At 45.3% G+C, this 15,568-nt stretch overlaps 1 long non-coding RNA gene across 1 annotated transcript; it reads right to left on the bottom strand.

Moving 5' to 3' along the window:
* Positions 1-13,867: 13,867 nt before the first annotated feature.
* LOC112669158 (uncharacterized) lies at positions 13,868-15,557 on the bottom strand. The gene is made up of 2 exons (XR_007407583.1): positions 14,492-15,557; positions 13,868-14,346 (listed from the first exon to the last, which is right to left on the bottom strand). It is a non-coding gene; the product is annotated as an uncharacterized LOC112669158 (long non-coding RNA).
* Positions 15,558-15,568: the final 11 nt, after the last annotated feature.

Here is a 15,568-nt window from a genome sequence, read left to right as displayed (position 1 = left end):
AAGCGGGGGGGGGGGGGATATGTTTAATGATGAGAAATACCCTTATAAGAAAACCTTGAATTTAAAATATTTAAGAACTTACTATGGGGACACCTGGGTAGCTCAGCCAGTTAACTTCTGGACTCTTGGTTTTGGCTCAGGTTGTGACCTCAGGGTCTTGAGATTGAGCCCCATGTTAGGCTCTGCACTAAGCAGGGAGTCTGCTGGAGATTCTCCTTCTCCCTCTGCCTCTATCCACCCCCTCACTCATGCCCTTTATCTCTCCCTTAAAAAAACAAAACAAAACAAAACAAAACAAACTTACTATGAATGAACTATTTCTAATTCTTCTCTCTTTCAAAAAAAATATTTATTCAGATCAATACCCCTAAAAAGACTTATTTTTGTAAGGTGGGGCTGGCAGGAGGGCAAAACTCCAGGGATCACATGAGGGGTTCGGTAAGACCCATTTCATCAGAGCAACCTTTCTGGAAATAGAATTGCATTGGTAGTTAATACATTTAATTTCTCTTGATAGACCCTAGGTAACGTGCTGTTGGGGAAGAAAAATTTTCCTTTACCCTTCCAAAGTTCCTGCATCTGGTCTAAGAACCAAATTGACATGATGCAGATTAACAGGAGAACAATAAAATTTAATTTCATGACTACGGAAGCCAAGTCATGAAAGGTAAAATGATTCCAAAAGCAAAAGTTTCCAAGACAGAAAGGTAAAATGAGGTTGTCTATGCCCCCCTGAGCTAAGGAATGGGTTAGGGGTCTGGGTTTCAAAGGGAAAGAGAACACTTCACAGGGCGATGAGACGAAGAGCAGATGTTTGGTAATCAGATGTCCACCCTGCCCACAGATGGGTCACCCAGATAAATTCATCTCTGCTAATAACTCCAATTCTGGGAAAGATCCTCAATTTGGATTCTTCTATGGAGTTAAGGGATGGGTAAAAGTTTCTCTTGAGCCAACAGGGTCTTGGTTGCCTTCAGCTCAAAATAGTCCACAGGCCAAAAGGGTGTATTTGGGGGAAGACATACTCTGAACCCCTTCAGTGCATTCTGAGATGAATAATAAAACCTGCATTACTCATTTAGAGACAAATTTAATAAAACGCTAAAAAAAAAAAAGAGAGAGAGAGAGAGATGGAAAAATATTTGCTATACCAATGAAGCTGAAAGCTATTTCTGGTTTCTAACCACCCCCATCCCCTGCAAGCACCTCCCCTCCCTGCCCTGTACCTGGGTGGGGGAAGGGAAGGGGGCAGAAACCAGAGGTGCAAATTCATCTCACCTTCCCGCTTAAACCCTTAAGGATCCCCTCACCCCACCCCGCACTGAGGTCAAACCAAATTCTTTGAATGAGTCTTTGAGCTCTGATCCAGCCCCTTTTTAAATGTTGTCAAGGAGCAGCGTTTGTCCTTCCAGCAACATCTGGCACACGCTCTGCAAAACACACCCAAGCAGAGTACAAAGGAGGGGATTTGGACCTGCTGGTGCCTGCCCTGCCTCGGTGCCCACCACAGGCATCTCCTCCATGCCTGTACAGGTGTGGCCCTGCCCTCTGTAGCTTGTCCACACACATGTAAAGTGAGGGAACAGGTCTCCCTGTCTGGGGAGGAAAGGGAAGCAGCTCCTTTACATTCCCTGTCCCACACTAGAGCCACTCGCTGCCTCCCTCTAGCCTCAGGTTGATGAGACTGGCAGCCTGGCTTTGTACAGGTGCAGAGGATTCCCAGCCCCTCCCTAAAGAATCCTCATGGATAAGATGGGCAGCAGGTCTGGAGAGCAGGACGTGTGGAAGGCTTTGTGACAGCCACGCCACCTTGCAGAGTAGCCCCTGCACGCCTCAACTAGTCCCGACTTCTATAACCTTGCATTCAAAGCCCAGGAGCTGGGCTTGAAATTGAATTCTGGAGGCTGAACTTTAAAGAAGTTTGTTTAACCATGAATTGTTATTGTTAGGGCTAGTGCTGCATTTATTAAAATGCTTTAAAGGGCACTGCAGGTACCCATACCCGGTTCGCATCTGCACTCTCCTGGGAGCCTGCAATTATGCTGTCATTAAAGTCCAGAATGTTGGCACTCGACAATGTCATGTAAATATTAGTCTTGACACAGTGAAAACAAGTTTTTCTTTCACTACAACGAGTGGAACATATTCCATTGGGGCCCAGGGAGAGGGTAGATGGAGGATGGACAACACTGGGGAGGCAAGACTTGGATCCTCCAAAGTAGACCCAAAGTGTTTTGATGAGAGGCAGATCTTAGGACTCCCCAGGCTGAGGTTGGTGGTTCATCCATCCAGAGGTTGATTCTAGAATGGATTAATTCAAAATGGATTAATTCACATAGGTAGGAAGTGAATACATTTACTTTATGGTTTTTAGAGCCACAGGTATCATCTTGAGAGTCTAGAATATGTCCCCATAGGGATGCGGGTCCGAGTCTGGGTAGGTGTTTTGCTAGGCATGTTTTAGGAGGAGGGGAGGCATCCTGAGCACTTTTCTAGTAGTAGTAGCAGTAGTAGTAGTAGTAGTAGTAGTAGTAGTAGTAGTAGTAGAAGTAGGATTAGAAGTAGGAATAGCAGTAACTGGGCATTTAGTAGGTGCTGGGTGCTCTTCGAAATCTTTAACACGTCATAACTCATTTGAACAGAGTTGCATCTCTATGAGACTTTACAGAGAAGACTAGGGCATCAAGAGGTTAGGAGATTCTGTCCTGTTGCAGGTTCTCCGGCAGGAAGGAAGTTTCCTGGGGAGTGTTACTGGGGTCGGCCTTCGGGGAGTGAAGGTGGCAGAGTCAGGCAGAGGGAAGCATCAAGCTGTGGGGCAGTTACCCCAAGGTGTCCTCCACCACCCTGGGCAGCTCCGGCTCCACCTGAGTTGTCCCGAATTGGAGACAGGGGCTCCAGTCAACCAGCCATTGGATGCAGGCTGCCTCAGAAAGCGCTGAGCTCACAGGCCAGGTGTCTGTCGGCAGGACAGCCGTGGATTTTGTAGGCTGGGGTGGGGTGAGGTGGGGGGATTAGGAATCAGAGGAATGGGCTTCAGCAGGGGCCCGGGGGGTGGGGGGGTAGGCAGGTAGTGGTGGGCACATGTAGGGAGCTGACTAGCCTGCATATGAAGAGCCTGCACACTTGGAGGCGATGGGCTGTGTCCCTGTCCCTTCATCCCTGGGCGAGGGTAAAGAGAGTCACCCACAAGTAAGCCCAGTAGCTCAGGAGAGGAGAGAAAACAGACATCAAGCAAGAGAAAGGTCACAAAGTCATGTCAAAGGCAAAATGTGGTCTCCCCTCCCTGGCTTCCTGGGACTGGAGGGGTGTCTCAGGAAGGCGGTGGGACCTCGTCCGAGCACCTCTGCTCTTGGGGACAAGACACCAGCTGTAAAGACCAGAAGACCAGGCTCCAGTCTGGCTTCGAGGACTGTGTCTGACTCGGACTCTGGTTGATGGAAACCACACCCAGGAAAGCCCGGCACAGACCCGCGGCCAGAGAAGCCCAGGTCTGCCTCAGAAAAGTCTATGATCCCTCCACTCGGAGGCACAGATGCTTCCAGGTGTTTTCATCGGGCAACAGACGGTTGCTCAAGCAGCTGGGCAGCAGGAGGAGCCCTCCCCTGCCCCACTGGACCAAGGAAGTCCCCTGAGGGCAGAGCTGGGGGCTACCAGGACCTCGGGATAGCAGAGCAGGAATCCTGGTCCTTCCTTCTGGACAGGGTCCAAGGGAAGCCATGTGACCACCAACTGCTGCTTCTCCTTCCCCTTCTCAAGTGAAGTTTTTTTTTTTTTTTTTTAATCACAGTTACCCCTATTTTTCCTCCATCCTTATGAATCAGGTGTGTTGGGGACAGTGATAGTGATAACTTAGCCTCTCAATGAATGCACATCAGCCAGCCCCCGCCGTCCGCATGGGGTGTCCCCCTGGGGCTGAGAACCGCTGGGAAGGAGGACCAAGGTTGGCTGGTGGGACTCAGGGCATCGGAGGAGGCTGACAAGGGAAGCCGGAGATAAGAGGTGTTCTTTCTCCGCTAACAGCTTCTGCTGGTCCTCCCACCGCCCCCCCTCCCCCGCCCCGCCCGCCCCGGTCCCTGGCACCCTTTCCCCTGGAACTGCCCGCCTCTGGGGTCTGGAGTCAAGGGGACTTTAGGATTTGGGGGCTCCGATAGCAGGACAGCCTCCCTGGCAGGGGCCTCTACCCAAGCCCTGGGCTGGGAGCCCAGGCCCTCATTCCCACTTAGCTGCCTAAGCGACACCCAAGACCAGAGACCCAGTTCTGGTCTCCGCACGCCTGTGTGACCCCGGGAGCTCTGTGTCCTCCGGGACACCGTGTGTCCTCAGCTGTGACACGGGGATACCTGTGCGCCTACCTCCTAACGAGGTCACCGGCTTGGTGACTGTTTAATAAAAGGCCATTGTTATTTTCACAGGGCCCGGGACGCAGTGCATGCTGAGCCTCGGAGCCAAGCCTTGCAACTGGCTTCCACCTCGAAAAAAGAACAAATACGGAAAACTTTTTCCTTTGTTTGAACAACTGGGATGCAGATTTGTGTGAAGAACTCGCTGAGAGCGTGGTGTCTGCCTGAAGGGGCCCACGGGGTGAGGTTCCGGAGGGGCCTCACCCATCTCTCCAGGACTCGCCAAAGATCCTGCACACTCCCAAGGATGGTTTCAAGTGGCTGAGGCCTTGACACTCCTCCTGCAGCACTTCACTGGGAATAAATCCTGTGCCCCGCCTTTCCCAGGGATGTGTTCAGTCTCTTTCCGACTGTGGGTACCGATGGGACTCTCGGGGCTCATTAACACAACGGAAGTACAAAATTACCTTCTCCATCATAAATAGCGTGGAGCAGAAGGTCTAATTAACAGCTGACCATGAATTATTCCCATCAACAGACTTGCTTCTAAGGGCACATATTTTTTTTTTTTTAATTTAATTTTATTTTATTTTATTTTATTTTATTTTATTATTATTTTTTAAAGATTTTATTTATTTGACCCATAAAAAATATTTTATTTATTCAAGAGAGGCACAGAGAGAGGCAGAGACACAGGCAGAGGGAGAAGCAGGCTCCCTGTGGGGAGCCCCACACGGGACTTGATCCCAGGACCCCGGGATCATGACATGAGCCAAAGGCAGATGCTCAACCACTGAGCCACCCAGGCGTCCCTAGGGACACACATTTTAAAACCAATCAGTCTAATGATTATGCCCACGTCATTTTTATTTTATTTTAATTTTTTTCCCACGTCATTTTTAAAACTATGAAATATTCCATACATATGACAGCATACATATAATGCAAAAAAAAAATGAGGTATAAAGAGAAAAGGAAGGGAACACCTATGTCCTCATGGTCCTGGTTAACAATGGTCACCAACACCAGCCCGTTGGTCCCCTCACTTAAAATCCTTTCCCATTACATGCCCCCTATTCCCACTGGGGAAACCACAATATCAAATCTTATATTTGCCCATTTTGTTCTACGCTTCGTGGTTTTATATGTATGTATATCTGCATATACCGAAAAGCTATAAATATATCATCTAATGTTAAATGTTTGGATATTTATGTAGGTGGAATCACCTGCATGTGTCCTTGCAGCAAAAAACTTGCTTTTTTGCTCAAAAATTTGTAGGAGTTTTTTTCATCGTAATGGGTACAGTAATTTCAGTCTTTTGAATAGAGCACTACACATGAATTCCCTTTCCTATTAGCAAGAGCTGACAGGAGTTTCCTGTCCATCTTTGGGTGGTTTCCAGTTTTCCGCAATAGAAATGGTGCTTCTGTGAACATTCCTGGGGGAATTTCTGGGCACAGTTCAAGAGTTTCTTTAGGGTGCACACTTCAGTAGAATTTCTGGGTAAAAATCTTACGTTTCTTCGACATGGTGGGGTGATACAGAAAAGGTTTTCAATGTGGTTGTAGCAATTCAAACCCTCTTCTTTTCTCGCCCCCTCCCAGCTGACTCAGTTTTGGTCATACATAGTATTGAGCGACTTTAATTTTTGCTTATCTGGTGTGTGTCTGTGTTAAAATATGCTTGACATAAAATTTACCATTTTAACCATTTTTAGGGGCACAGTTCAGTGGTTTTAAAATACATTCACTTTATCGTGCAGCCATCACCATAACCCATCTCTAGAACTTTCCACTTTGTCCAGTTGAAACTTTGTCCCCCTTAAACAATAACCCCCTCCCCCCCACCCCTGGCACCCCCGACTCTATGAATCTGACTATTCCAGAAACCTCATATCAGTGGAATCATACAGCATCTGTGCTATCGTGTCTGGCTTAGTGCACTCAACGTGGTATCCTCAGGGTTCCTCTACGCTGGAGCACTTGCTCAGTTTTGTGTTCGATATACTATAACGGGGGGCATTTTCCAGGGTATTGGGTAGAGGACTTGAGATGGTGCAATTGAGGGAGCTGCCAACCAGCCCCTGTGTGTCCCTTGTCTCCACATGTGATGCTGAAGCTTGACGACCACAGAGCAGGGAAGGATGTTGTCTTGGCCCGGGCTGCTCTAGCAAAATACCACAGTGAACGTTTATTTCTCACAGTTCTAGAGGCTGGAAAGTCCAAGGTCAGGATGCTGGCCTGTTTGGTTCCTGGTGAGGACTCTCTGGCTTGCAGATGGCAGCCTTCTTGATGTGTCTTCACATGGCCTTTCATTGGGGTGCACACATGAAGAGAGGGAGACGGAGACAGAGACCGAGACAGACACACCTGCAGAGATCTCTCTAGCTCTTCTTATAAAGGCCATCAACCCTGTCAATCACCAGTCCACCCTGTGACCTCATTTCTGCTGGATTATCTAAAAGCCCTAATTCCATGTACAGTCACATTGGGGGTCAGGACTTCTACATGGGCGTTTGGGGGATCATCATTCAGTCCACAACAGATGTAAAGTGGCAGACAGAAGAGGCAAGTTAGAACCCAGATGCATGGGCTGGAGCCCATGAGGCCAGACGGTTGCCCATGACCTTGATGAGAGTGTCCCACGGAAGCTGGGGCAAGGGCTGGTCATCACAGAGCTAAACACACACCAACAACCAAGGAGTTGGAGAAGCTGAAGGATCTGCAGGGAAAGGCCTGGCTGTGCCTCATGCAAGGAGGGGTGTCAACCGACCAGCAACACGATCCGGGAGCAAAATCCAGTCCTGCTTCACTTCTGCCCTCCAGATCCCCCAAGATCCCTTCTGGCCCAACCTAAACCCATACACACAAAGTAGGGAATTCTGGTGAAGTCGTGTCATTGCAAAGCTACTACATCTCCTAGAAGTTCTAGCACGTTTATTTTCACGTATGGTCTTTAATCCATCAGAATTGACTTACGCCTATAATGGGAAGGAGGATTCTAACTCCATCTTTTTCCATACGATCCTCGGTTTCCGTGAGACTTCTCCACGGACCTGTATGCCGCCTGTTTACATGTCACATCTCCATACGCACATGGTTCTGTTTCTTGGCTCTCTGTTCTTCCCCTTCACCGTTCTTCTTTTCCCCACGCCAGGACCATTGGGCTGCTTCTTATAACAAAGTCATTAGACTCAATCTCCTGCGATTGGTCTTCTGAGACAGTTTATTTGGGAAGAATCCTGCCATGTCTTTGCTTTTGTCGGGCGTGTTTTGGTGCTTCTTAGCTCTTTGTTCTTCCATGCTCTTGCATATATATTTTAACTCATCAGTGAGCTCCAGGACACATGCATCAGAATTTTGGTTGCAACTGTGCTCAATATATGACATCAATTCGAGGGGACAGTTGACATCCTTATAATACTACACCTTCTGTAAATGCAATGTATTTCTTTCTTTTTTTTTTTTTTAAGGATGTTATTTATTTATTCATGAGAGACACAGAGAGAGAGGCAGAGACACAGGCAGAGGGAGAAGCAGGCACCATGCGGGTTGTGGGACTCGATCCCGGGGACTCCAGGGTCATGCCCTGAGCCGAAGGCAGACACTTAACCGCTGAGCCACCCAGGCTTCCCTCTTTCTTTCTATTTATTTAATCTTTAATACCTTTCAGCAAAGGCTTATAATTTTCTCTCTAAGGGTTTTCACATATTTGGGTAAGATTTATTCAAGGCAACTAATTTTTGTTGCCATTTAAGTGGTAAACCTTTGGCTTTTTTTTTCCCCGACTTTTTTGATGACACATTTCAAAGATGCAGAAAATCTGAAAGATTAGTACAATAGACATATGTCCACACTCCTCCTAGAGCCAACAACTCTTAACATTTCCCCATAGGTGGCTTTTTCTAATGAGCCATTTGAAATTAAATTGCAGACATCATGACACTTCATTCCTCAATATTTCTACATGCCTCTTCTAAAAATGACATTCACTCACAAAATCATGCTACCATGATTAAACGATACATTTTTAAAAAGCACTTCCAGTGGCTAGTTGGTGACATAGAAGAAAGCAAGTTGGGGATCCCTGGGTGGCGCAGCGGTTTGGCGCCTGCCTTTGGCCCAGGGCGCGATCCTGGAGACCCGGGATCGAATCCCACATCGGGCTCCCGGTGCATGGAGCCTGCTTCTCCCTCTGACTATGTCTCTGCCTCTCTCTCTCTCTCTCTCTGTGACTATCATAAATAAATAAAAATTAAAAAAAAAGAAGAAAGCAAGTTATTTTGTGCATTGTCTCTGCGTCTTGCATCAAATATAGACCACTAAGCTTTCTTTATAATTCTGTTTTTCTCTTGAATCTTTGAGGTTTTATAGGTACACAACGACATCAACTTCAAATAATGACAGACTAATTTCTTTCATTGTAACTTTCATCAGGTTAATTTCTCAAATAATGACAGACTAGTTTCTTCCATTGTAATTTTCATCAGGTTAATTTCTCATTCTTGCTAAAAAACATCCCATACAAAGTTGAGTAGAAGTGGTGCTAGCAACAATCCCTTCCTTTTCACCACTAAGAGTGATATTTTTGGAAATTTTTATAGATCTCCTTTATCAAGTAAGAAAGCTTCCTTTCATTTCATCTTTGTAAAGGATGTTTTTTTTTTATATTATCATGGAGACATGTTGAATTTTATTGAATGCTCTTTTTAAATATATTAAGGTAGTTTATGATTTATGTTGTCATGTTGAACTGTAGTGAGAGGTTTTCTAACATTAAAGCAACATTATATTCCTGGGATAAATCCAACTTGATTGTAATCTTTCTTGTAGAATGTTGGATTCATTTTGTTAATATTTGTTTAGGATTTCTACATTTATATTCATGAGTTACATTGGCTTGTGATTTTCCCTTAACTATCTTTGCTGGTGTAGGCATTGATAAATAAATGAATATTTTCTGTTTTTTTGATTCCTTGGAAGAATTTTTGGAAAACTAGAATACTCAATTTCTTAACTGCTCCTAAGAATTAACCTGGGAAATCATCTGGCCAGTTATTTGGTGTAAGTGTCTATATATTCCTTAAAAAAAAAAAAGTGTCCATGTATGTCCATCAATAAAGTCTGCTCGTTGTGTTGTTCACATCTTTTATGTTTTCACTGATGTTTGTTTGCTTGACCTTTGATGGTCAAGAGAGAAGGTGGTAGATTTGGAAAGATTTTGTAATTCTATAAATGTTTCCTTTATACATTTTTGGAAACTATGTTGTTAGGGATATGCAAGTTCACAACTACTATACTTTCCAAGCAATTTGTTTATTTTATTATTATAAGTGGCTCTCCTTATTCTCAATAAAGCCTTTTGTTTTCAGGTCTATTTTGTCCATTATTAATATAGCCAAACCAGCTTTCTTTTATATATGTCCATTCTACATATGTTTCATAAGTAGCACAGCATATGGCTGTCTTAAAAAACTAGATGATCTGATAATCTATGTATTTTTAAAATATCTATTCATGGTAACTGGACAGTTCAGAGTATATTTTTAAAGATTTTATTTATTTATTCATGAGAGACACAGACAGAGAGGCAGAGACATAGGCAGAGGGAAAAGCAGGATCCATGCAGGGAATCGGATGTGGGACTTGATCCCAGGACCCTGGAATCACACCCTGAGCCAAAGGCAGGTGCTCAACCACTGAGCCACCAGGTGTCCCCTAGTTCAGAGTATTTACATGTACTATCATTGCTCATGTATTTTGCATACACTTATCCACGTATATTTTGTGATTTCTTTTTGTCCTGTTTTTTTCTGGGTTCAGTCTTACTCCTTTCACCATCATCCTTCTTTGCTTCACTTTTTTTGGCTTCATTGAGTTCTTTCCCACTTATTCCATTTTTTTCTTCTTCGGGTTGGACATATCAACATACACTGTTATTCTTATACCTTATACCTTATTGTTTGTTTGTTGGTTGGTTGTTGGTTTGTTTTAAAGATTGTATTTATTAATTTGAGAGAGAAAAAGAGAGAAAAGGCATTTATTTATTTGGAAAAAAAAGAGAAAAAGCATTTATTTATTTGAGAGAGAAAAAGAGAGAGAAAGCATGAGCTGGGTGGGGGGAACGACAGAGGAAGAGGGAGAAGCAGATTCCTCAATGAGCAGGGAGCTCGATCCCAGGACCCCGGGATCATGACCTGAGCTGAAGGCAGATGCTTAACCGACTGGTCCACCCAGGCGCCCCTATTTCTTATTCTTTTGTAATTATCCTTTTAACAAGCATTTCAGCAATGTCGAACATTAATCAATGTGTTTCTTCTATTCCAGAGGAATACAATCATCAAAATGCCTTAATCTTATTCATTATGCTAGGGATAACACTAAGTTTTCATGCTTTTATTTTCTGGTATCTCCGTTCTACTTGTTGCTGCTGCTGCTGCTTCTTCTACCTTTGCAAATTAAACATTATCAGAGGTACCGTGTTTTGCTGGCAATATTGGTTTAGATTGACCCACATTTTTACCACATCCTTCACTCACCACCGCCTCTTGTGTGTCAGGCTTCCCTTCTGGGATCGTTTTCCTTCTTCTTGAACTGTGTCCTTTTCAGGTTTCCTTGTGGTTAATACTGTCTTGATTTGTCCGAAAATGTCTTTTCCCTCTTTCTTGAAGGATATTTTTTGCAGGATGTAAACTTCTAGGTTGACAGTCACTTTTTCCTGATGCTTTGAATATTTCATGCCATTTTATTCTGACTGCCCTTTAGGGAGCTAAGTCCTTTGCCCCAGGAGGTTTTTCTAGAATTTCTCTTTATTTTAAGGATTCTGCCTTCTAACTATATTATGTTTAACTATGGATTCCCCTTTTACCTGCTTTGAATTTGTTGTGCTTCAATAATCTAAAGACATATAACTTTTATTAATTTTGGGAAACTTTAAAAAAAAATTTATTTGTTTTATTCTTTTAGAGAGTGGGGAGGGGCAGAGGGAGAGAGAGAACCTCAAGCAGATGCCCCGCTGAGTGCTGAGCCTGATGAAGGGCTCAATCTCCCAACCCTGAGAACATGACCTGAGTCAAAATCAAGAGTTGGACACTTAACTGACTGAGCCACCCAGGTGCCCCAATTTTGGAAAACTTTTAGTCATTATTGCTTCTGCCTTGTTCTACCTCTTATCACATTTTGGAAGTCTAATCAGACCTATTTTATTTTATTTTTAAGTAGACTCCATGTCCAGCGTGGACATCAATGTGGGGCTTGAACTCCTGACTTTGAGACTAGGACCTGAGCTGAGACCAAGAGTCAGATGCTTAATGGACTGATCCACCCAGACTCCCTTAACCAGGTCTATTTAGATCTTCTTCCTCTATCTCCACATCATACAGCATATTTTTCATATATTTTTTAAAAAAAAGACTTTGTCCTTGTGTGAATTTTGGATAATTTCTCCAGGTCTGTATTCCATATCATGGAGTCTCTCTTCGGCTACTGAAATTCTTTTTCTTCTGGAAGTTCTCTTTACTATTTCCCCCTCTAGTTCTACTAATTTTTTTTTTTTTTAATATTTGCTTCCAGGGCACTTGGGTGACTCAGTTGGTTAAGTGTCCAGCACTTGGTTTCAGCTCAGGTTGTGATCTCAGGGTCATGAGATCCAGCCCCACGCTGGGCTCCTGGCTCAGCAGGGAATCACTTGGGATTCTCCCTCTGCTCTTCACTTCACTCTCTCTCTCTCTTTCTCTCTCAAATAAATAAATCCTTTAAAAAAATCCTTGTTTCTTATTCATTTTTAGATTCTCTGTTTTCAAACGTAATGAACATACTTATTGTCTCATCTGTGTCTAATAATTCCAATATGTATGGTCTGATTCCATAGCTTTTTTTTTCATGATGTCTTATTTTAGTTCTTTTTAACTCAATTAAAGCTCATTTTAATTGTGACTGTATGGGACTTTTTCTCCTGGGCTGAGTGGCAAATAGTCAAGGTTATCCAGAGAAAACAGAACCAATAGGCTATATCCATCTCTCCCTCCCCCTCCCACCTATTGAAATTGGAATCAGCTCATGTGATAATGGAGGCTACAATCTGTTCTCTGCAAGCTGGAGGACAGAAAAACCGGTGGCATGATTTGATCTGAGTTAAAGGTCTGATAACCAGGAGCACCAATGTTGGAGGGCTGGAGAACATGGATGTCCTAGGTCAGGCAGAGAAAGCAAATTAACTCTTCCTCTGCCTTTAGTTCTACTCAGTCCCTCAAGCGATTAGATAACATCCATCTACATTGGAGAGGGCAATGCTCAGTGTATTGATTCAAAAGCTAATCTCTTCCAGAAGCACCCTCACAGCCACACCCAGATATGGTGTCTTACCAGCTATCCCGCCAATCCTTAACCCAGTGGAGTTGACACATAAAGTTAACTAGCACATGGGGCGTCTGAGTGGCTCAGTCGGTAGAGCGTCTGCCTTCTTCTCAGGTCACGGACTCAGGGTGCTGAGATCCAGCCCAGCATCGGGCTCCCTGCTCAGCAGGGAATCTGTTTCACCCTCTCCCTCTGTGCTCTGTTCCTCTCTCTCTCTCCTTCTCAAATAAATAAATAAAATGTTTAAAAAAAAATTAACCAGCACAAACAGCATTCCACTAGAGAGGCTCTGAGTCTGCTTTGGCCATGTGCCGAGGGCATCACCAAAGTACACTATTTTATTTATTTTTATTTTGTAAAGGTATTTATTTATTTATTTATTTATTTATTTATTTATTTATTTATTCATGAGAGGCAGAAAGCAAGAGGCAGAGACACAGGCAGAGGGAGAAGCAGGCTCCATGCAGGGAGCCCATCGTGGGACTCGATCTCGGGACTCCAGGATCACGCCCTGGGCCGAAGGCAGCGCTAAACCGCTGAGCCACCCAGGGACCCCCAACCTACACCATTTTAGATTAAACTCTTGGCCTGACATTTTCTGACCACAAAGGTGGGAATTTGGGTTCAAAACCTAAATTGTGATATAAATTGTGATATGAGGACTCCCTTGTAATTATAAATTCTCACGAGACCATTATTCCTTCTGTAAACTATAGACAAATTTATACCTCCATATTCCAGTGGGGTGTATATCAATTTTTAAAAATCATTATTTTTCTGAGGGAAGAGATTTTTGGGTGTCCACTTGCTAGAGTGATATCACAGCCACCTTGCTGAGGCCTGTGACTTTACTCACCCTCACCCTCACCCCCTGTGCACAAAACTCTGCAGTATTTGAGAATGGTTTCGGGATGCCTGCCACTAAGATTCCTTCTTCACTTCCCTAGATACATACGCCCACTTCACTTTTGTGCCTCAAGATTTCCTAAGTTTTCTTGCAAATTCAGCTGTAATTTTAAAGGACGTCACAACATATATCCTAGCCAGCCTCTTCGGTTGTTTGTAGTGTAAGCATTATTTCAAGGTATCGACCCTGCCATATGAACAGAACTCTGTTGCTTATTTTTATTTTCTTTTTATTTTTTTAAGGTTTTATTTATTTATTCATGAGAGACACAGAGAGAGAGAGAGAGAGAGACTCAGAGACATAGGCAGAGAGAGAAGCAGGCTCCACACAGGGAGCCCGACGTGGGACTGGATCCTGAGACTCCAGGACCACGCCCTGGGCTGAAGGCAGGACTAAACCGCTGAGCCATCCAGGGATCCCCTGTTGCTTATTTTTAACATTTAATAATAGTATTTTGCTTTCATTGCATCACAGCTACTTCCCTTGGTGAGCAATCCTGATTTTCCGCTTGTATTCATCCAAGAAGTGGTAATGTGGGCTTTACTTCAGAGCCGATTTGAGTCAGTGGTTCAATGACACCATGAAGAACCGGGTTTCTAGTCTTCTCTGTGCTGTCGTTTTTGATGGAGGAACTTTGTTTATTGGGCTCTACCTTCCTGGTGATGGAAAGATAATGATCTGCAATTCCTGAGACCGCTAGCTTCTTTTTCCGAGGACAAGGAAGTGGTTCTCTGGAAGTTTCCTTAGAAAAGTGAAAAAAAAAAAAAAATCCAACCTCCCTCCCCTAAACCCCACATCTCGCTGGCCATAAGCATGTTGTGTGTTCATCCCTGAAGCGGGAATGTGATTAAGCTGCTGAGCCAGAGACTAGCTGGCTACATGCCCACCTCTAGCGCCGAGGCGACGTTGATTATGCAGGCTGACAGTCTGCCCCAGGGAGGTGTGTATACTGCAACAAAAATTCCATGAAGCGGTCGAGAGGAGAAATGCATGTTGAGAGAATAACCTTCAGGAGAGCTGAATATAGGGACCCACATACCACCTGGGGTGAAGGTGGACATTAGGGGTTTACATAATGGGGTCACTCCTAGACAGCTCCAAACACACCCGTCTGGACAGAAGTAAGTGGGTTGCCCGGAGGACAGAATCTGACCTGAGCGTATCTGCCATACATGGTCCTGGATTGTCTCCTCCTTGGGGCAACCTGGACACCTGTGAGGTATGTGAGATGGGTGGGTTCCCCGCACATGGGACGGTTCCCTTTAAGGATCTAAGGCAGAGCTGCCTCCGGAACCACCTGCCTTCTGCACCTGGGGGGGTCAAGGTGCAGGGTGGGAAAGAACTTACTAGGAGAGTCCAGCTCCCAGGCCAAGGAGACATGTGATTTTGAATGAATTAGGTTTTCTTCTGCTTCCACTTTATTGTAAAGCCATGCATGCTACTTAGTGTGCTGCAAACTGCATTGGAAAGAGTCTGCAGGACAGGGAAGAGCCACGCCTCTCCTGGACTGAGGCTTATCTCACCGCGTCCCTTGCCTGCCGTGCTGGGAAGACCTGTCCGTGCTCCCTGGGGTGTCCGGAGGGTGGGAGGAGCTGGGGACCTGAAGGCCAGGAAAGGCTGGCACCGGTGGGCTGGACGGGCCTTGGCGCACGGTGCTGTGTCCTGGGCGCCAGAGCCAGGGGTCCTGGGGGCCTGGGTTCTGCTTGTCGGGTCCAGGAGCTCTCGGAGCAGCTGCTTCTGGGGCTCCCGCGGGGCTCAGGCAGTGCTCCCCAGAACTCTGCTCCTCCATCCAAACCGGAGCAGTGCAGAGGACAAGGGCAGGGACACACTGCTCCCAGCCCTGCACTGCCGGCCACCGCGGTGGGGGGGCCCGGAGCTCCATGGGGTTCCCCCGCCGGGCAGGGGCCGAGCCCGTCCCGGGCAGTCCCCGGGGCAAACTCCTCCCCCCCCGCCTCCGCCCCCGT

Source organism: Canis lupus, chromosome 31 (assembly GCF_003254725.2).
Source record: "Canis lupus dingo isolate Sandy chromosome 31, ASM325472v2, whole genome shotgun sequence".
NCBI lineage: Eukaryota > Metazoa > Chordata > Mammalia > Carnivora > Canidae > Canis > Canis lupus.
This window is presented reverse-complemented; position numbering and strand designations above follow the sequence as displayed.